Source organism: Macrobrachium rosenbergii, chromosome 46, assembly GCF_040412425.1.
Source record: "Macrobrachium rosenbergii isolate ZJJX-2024 chromosome 46, ASM4041242v1, whole genome shotgun sequence".
In the NCBI taxonomy this organism is placed as follows: domain Eukaryota; kingdom Metazoa; phylum Arthropoda; class Malacostraca; order Decapoda; family Palaemonidae; genus Macrobrachium; species Macrobrachium rosenbergii.
Window position 1 is genome coordinate 5,605,001 of NC_089786.1, and position 7,500 is coordinate 5,612,500.

Sequence of the window (7,500 nt, forward strand, 5' to 3'; positions counted from 1 at the left end):
AGAGGTACGACGGAAAACAAAAATCCTATGAAATATCTGCATAAATATGTGCAGTGCATTATGTCTAAAGCTGTAAGAAGTTCATATACTACACACACGCTCACATGCCGTATACATAAATGATTCATATATATATATATATATATATATATATATATATATATATATATATATATATATATATATATATATATATATGTATATATGTATGTATGTATACATATACACATATGTATATATATACTCATATTTATACATATATACATATATATATGTGTACACATGTAAATATATTTTTATGTATTTTTGCATATGTATGTATGTATAAATTATATATATATATATATATATATATATATATATATATATATATATATATATATATATATATATATATATATATATATATCTCTAATGTAAATGACAAGGTCGAATGTTTGCGTTTTAACCCGAAACGGATTTATATACGGAAGGTAAAACACATCCAAGCGTAAATACGTATAACATTCTCCTCAACTGGCGAAGCTAGATCATATGACATCTTGCTCCTCTTTGTAAGTTATATCGAAATTATGTTACCAGCCTAATGTCCTTGTAAATACGAATATAGATAAAAAAATTACACAAATACACAAATATATACACATATGTAAAAATATATATATTGTATAATTTTACATATATATATATATATTATATATATATATATATATAATATATATATATTGTATATATATATATATATATATATATATATATATATATATATATAAATATATATATATATATATATATATATATATATATATATATATATATATATATATATATATATATATATATATATATATATATATATATATATATATATATATATATATATATATATATATATATACACTGTATATATAGATATAGGTATATGCTTGTGTGTGTTTGTGTTTGAATAAATTTCAATCTACATTTGTACTGAGTAGGACATTAGGCAAGTAACTTAATCTCGATATGATAACTTACACAGAGGAGGAGGGCATCATATGGAGCTAACTCCTCGAGGAAAATGTAATATATATTTATGCCTGCATGTGTCTTACCTTCCGTATTTGTACATTTGGGATTAAAACAAACCTCCGACCTTGTCATTCACATTAGATGATGGACATTGACTTCTAATGCTCATAATAGCTCGCCTTTACTGAAATGTTCTATCCTTGTTTCACAGTTCACCACGATATCTACTTGCCTTAGGGTGATTTAGGTGTGGAATTTATATATATATATATATATATATATATATATATATATATATATATATATATATATATATATATATATATATATATATATGTGTGTGTGTGTGTGTGTGTGCATTATGTGTGTGTGTGTGTGTATATATATATAATATATATATATATATATATATATATATATATATATATATATATATATAGATATATTATGTAAATATATGTGTGCATGTATAATTTGTCTCTTTGTATATCCATAAATATACTGTTAGCTTGTGTACAGTACACAGAACTGCACTCAGACACACACGCGTACACCCACAAACATTTGTGTATGTGTCTAATAATGTCAATGCCTGGTGTGTGGTAAAGTGTTTTTCTTTGCAAATTTCAATAAAGCCATCTTTAATCTGCAATGACTAATCATTCTTGTTAGGCAGTGGCCTTGCGCCCCCCTGCGCCCCCTTATCCCCTCGCCTTCAAAACCCCGAGGAAAATTGGAAGGGAGCTAAAATGACCCTATTACGCAACAAACTCAAAGAGCCTAAATAAGCCGCCCGAAATGGTGAACGGAATAAAAGTAAGGTTTGCAAAGCAAAAGAATTACTAAGTCTAATTTGGATTATGACAGGATTTTATATTAGATTATATCAAATGAAATTTGGACACTGACCTTATCATTTTCAGGAATAAATTGAATTATCATCTCATACGATCTTATCTGGTGGGCGAATATTGTGTGCATTTGTTTCCGCGGGAAAAGAAACAGAAGAGAACAATTAAATATATCTAATGTCGTTCTCTAATTGGACTGTTAAAAGGAAAGCCCAATTTAAATAGTACAGAGTTATGGTTTTCATCAGTTTATGCATTCTGTAATTGATTTCATTACAGCCAGTAAAAGAGTAATTGCTTTTACGAACGAAGTAGGTACCATATAACCACATTTTCATGAGATTTGTGTAATAACGTTGTTTTTTTTTTTTTCATTCTTCACACAGGCCTGGTCAAAAAGACGTCGCGTTTCAGGTAAGAGGACTTCGTGAAGGGAATCTCTCTCTCTCTTGTTGATTACTTCAACATGTTGACAGATTAACATCAGTAAATTACCCTGTAGCATCGTCAGACTGACGGTGAAAAGAATAATACTTATCCAGTAATCAGACTTACAGATAAACTGACTTATAGCTTTTTCTGATTAGAGGCAATTGGGAACATTAATCACTCATAACGCTTCTGCATTTAAAGATGGATTTTTTTTTTTTTAACAAGGGAACCTTATAAGCGAAAACAGTTTCTCTTTATAATTGAAGACAATAGTTACGCATGACAATCGCAAACGAAAGGAAATTTTTTGGATGTCATGACTGAAACATAGTATGTAGAGTAAAAAATAATTTAATTCATTGTAAAAGAAGATAGTGAAAATTCCCACTTATTAAAGGCAAAATCAAATTTAGTTACTCCATGAGCTTCGGTTGTGATAGACCTGAAGAATGTTTATGCTTCTCATAAATGATGGACGGAAGCGTATATTAATTTTCACTAATAAAAGACAAAGATAAATAATAACCTCGTTAATTAGGAACGGCAGTAATTCAGTTTGCCCGGGACGCTCATGAGTGAATGTCTTATCACCCGATTTTAAGGTGTTAAGTCAGACGTTTAGTAGTCGTCTTAATCGCCTCCGTCGGAGAGAGAGAGAGAGAGAGAGAGAGAGAGAGAGAGAGAGAGAGAGAGAGAGAGAGAGAGAATGCTGATAAGCCGCTTAGCCTAGGGAGGGGCATTCCCTCCGTTAATCCGGACTCAGTCTGGGGCTATTCCTTGCGAGACACGAACGTGCTCTTAGAAACCTTTGGTTGTACATTTAAAGGTAACTTTCTGCTCAACCTTAGGTTATTAATTTAGAGGGACTTTCTTCTTAACCTTAGGTTGTGCATTTAAAGGTAACTCCCTGCTCAGCCTTAGGCTATTAATTTAAAGGTAACTTCTTCTGAACCTTAGGTTATACATTTAAAGGTAACTTCCTGCTGAGCCTTAGGCTATTAATTTAAAGGCAACTTTCTTCTGAACCTTAGGTTGTACATTTTAAGGTAACTTCCTGCTCAGCCTTAGACTATTAATTTAAAGGTGACTTTCTTCTGAACCTTAGGTTATACATTTAAAGGTAACTTTTTGCTCAGCCTTAGGTTATTAATTTAAAGGTGACTTTCTTCTGAACTTCAGGTTATAAATTTCAGGTAACTTCCTGCTCAGCCTTAGGTCATTAATTTAAAGGGAACTTTCTTCTGAACATTTGATTATACATTTAAAGGTAACTTTCAGAGACCCCGCTGGTTATCCATTCTGCTGAACCTTTGATTATACATTTAAAGGTAACTTTCAGATACCCTGCTGGTTATCCATTCAAAGGTATTCTTTAAGAAAGCCCCGGGTTAACAGTTTCACGTTAACTGTCAATTTGGTCTTGGGTCATATATTTCATGGTAACTGCCAAGAAAGCCTCAGGATATCCCTTATGTGTAACATTCAAATAAATCTTGCTTTATACATTTAAAAGAACCTTTATATGAAGCGTTTGAATACTGTTATAATTTAATTTTTAAGAAGCCTTTCTTTTAAGTATCCCTCCTTCGAGGAACCCTTACATTATAAAAGAATAACTTTTAAGACGTATAAGATGTGTTTTTATTTTATTTAAGAAATATTCCGTAAATTTAATTCAGGAGTACCATATGAAAAAACTTAGAAACCTCTTCGGTGTCAGTAACCCTTTCAGTTGTACCGCCAGATAATCCTTCAGTAATCAGTAAAGAAACTTGTTGTGCTGCTGCTTATAGTGGAGCTATTTCTCCTAATCCTCCTATTTTTATGTATTTAACCTCTGCTTCTCTTATTTGTGAAATATACTTAAACAGTAATAATGGTAGTCGCAGATCTAAGGACATAATGGAGGGGCACTTTCGCTGTTGATATCTCGTAGGCACTAATTTTGCTGTAATTATGATTGTACTTTTAATGTCGTGGTTATGATTCCTTATGAATTATATGTGGAAGATCAGTCGATGGATGCACAGTAGTTAATCATGCACCAAAGAGAATTTATTTCATCACGTGCATTTGAATGTATCCTGTTAATTGTAATAGGCGCTGCATATTGTTGAGGATGATGCTCTCATTAATAGTAATAGTGATAATGCCATGATAGGCAAGAATTATTATTTTTATAATTACTCGTCAAGTTGAGAAAGTACAGTATAAGTTCGACGCCACACAGAGTGCCATTCTTTTCAACGAAGTTTGCCTCAAAGAGAGTCTTCTTCCAACATATTATTATTATTATTAATATTATTATTATTATTATTATTATTATTATTATTATTATTATTATTATTATTATTATTATTATTATTATTATTATTATTATTATTATTATTGTCCAAGCTATTTTTATAGCTTCAGGTTGTTATTTAACTAACCTACAATTTTAGTGATTAAACTATAAAATGAATATCATAAGGTGGGAAAATTAGAGGACTGTGAAATCAATTGCTTGGTAATTTTATTTATATGCTGATTTTACGTAATTTTTACCTTGGTAGCTTGCTTTCAGTCATTAAATTCAAGCAAGTATGATGCATAATTCTTAATTTACGGAATTTCTAGTATGGGAAAATAATCTGAGAATCATAGTCGGTTTCTGTGTAATGGTCTTAAAAATTCATAATCCCCAATATTAGAAATTTAGTGAATTAAAAAATTCCTTGTATAACCAAATTTGTCCTTAAACACTTTTAATTCCCAGTATTAGAAAATCAATGAATTTGAAATTCCTTGTATAACCAAATATGTTATCTTAATAACCATGTCAGATTATTATTAGTTCATTATGATTTTGAGTGTGATAAATATCATTTATACAGCTGTGCGTACGGCAGTTATTAATTACTTTGATTGACTGTTCTCTTTAATTAATGAAGCACTTGGTAATTAAAGTATAATCATTAGGGTTTTCTCTCTTATATATCATCGGGATTCCAAGTTATTTAAAACTATTTCGACCTGGGATCTCCGTGTAAATATACTGTAGGTTTCCGTGCATGTCTCTCTTTTTAATTTGAAACTTATTACGTTACAATTCGTTCATCCCTGGTTTGGATACAGTGTCGTTTATCTGTCTGTTTATCTATCTATCTATCTATCTATCTATATATATATATATATATAGAATATATATATATAATATATATATATATATATATATATATATATATATATATATATATATATATATATATATATATATATATATATATATATATATATATATATATATATATATATACACACACACATACATACATACACATAGCGCACACTTTTATCAAATACCTGTCGCAAGGGTCATCTGTCATTTGAAACCATTCTGATACGTTTCCCTCAAAAGACGGAAAGTGCTTTTGACATGCAAAGAGAGAGAGAGAGAGAGAGAGAGAGAGAGAGAGAGAGAGAGAGAGAGAGAGAGAGAGAGAGAGAGAGAGATACACCCGTCGAAACTTCGAAATAAGTTAAGGGTGCAGACGTTCAAATAGGCCTCCATCACTCCCAGTTAACGAAATGTAAACACAACTGCAGCAGTGTTCCACGTGCTCAGTCCCGCCACCAGAGGGCAGGTAAATTCCAGTATGTCACCCCTGGAAGTTGGCGTTCCATTTCTCCGTCGCCGGACAGACATTTCGCACCAGAGGACTGGATCAAATTTACTTCTGCTTTGCATATAGATAAAACGTAAATTCATTACTCAAAAAATATATATTTATATATATCTAGCAGGTTCGTCTGAATGAGTTTATATTAGGGTGGTTCTTCTCGGGATTTTATGTCTGTTTATTTCGTAGGGGATCGTATAGTAGCGGCAAAAAAAAAAAGAGGATTTTCATAAAGTTTTGGCAGGTCTGTCGACCTACAGCAGCCATGTTTGATGGGTGGTAGTTGGTGCATGATTCTATATTTTTTCAATAGTGGTATGGTCATTTTTTTTAATGTTTTTGTTAGTTTTTAAAACCAGTTGGGGTAAGTATTATTATTATTATTATTATTATTATTATTATTATTATTATTATTATTATTATTATTATTATTATTCAGTAGATGAAACCTATTCATATGGAACGAGCCCTCATGGGCCTTTGACTTGAAATTTAGGCTTCCAAAGAATGTGGTGTTCATTAGGAAGAAGTAGGAGGATGTAAAGGGGAATACAGAAAGAAGAGATATCACTTATTATTATTATTATTATTATTATTATTATTATTATTATTATTATTATTATTATTATTCTTATTATTATTATAAACCATTCAAACATCATCTTAATGATATTCAGTAGCATCGCTTCCTATTATTATTATTTCTACCACCAGTAGCATTTATAATAACGTAATTGTTATTTCTATGAGATCAATTATTATTTTACATATATATGATATAATGACTGCGCCAAGCGAGTGAGTACCTTGCTCCGCCTGAATACAGCATTCCCCTAATACTTAAAATTTCCATCCGGATATGAAGTTGCGTGCACCGCCTCCGACTCCACTTATACATACCGCGGTTGATAATGCAAAAACTATCACCAGCTCTGCCGTAATCGGTTTCATCCCGAACACTATTAATATTGGCATCATTATTAGAATTTTCATTTGTGATGTCATTACAGCGAATACATCAGCTCTTTGTTTCATTCGGTGAATATACTTAATTATTCATATTTTGCATCTCACCGGTGGAGAGAGAGAGAGAGAGAGAGAGAGAGAGAGAGAGAGAGAGAGAGAGAGAGAGAGAGAGAGATTTCGGGGAAAAATGGTTCTTGGGTCTTGTAACGTTTCAGTAGTTGTTTATTTTCTTTTATTTTTATGGTTGCAAGTCATTTATTGTGGCAATGGAAGGTATACTTTTTCGATAATAATTATACCGACCACACACACATATATATACTATATTATATATATATATATATATATATATATATATATATATATATATATATATATATATATATATGTATATATATATATATATATATATATATATATATATATATATATATATATACACACACACATATATATATATATATATATATATATATATATATATATATATATATATATATATATATATATATATATATATATATATATATATATATATATATAAATATATATATATATATATATATATATATATATAT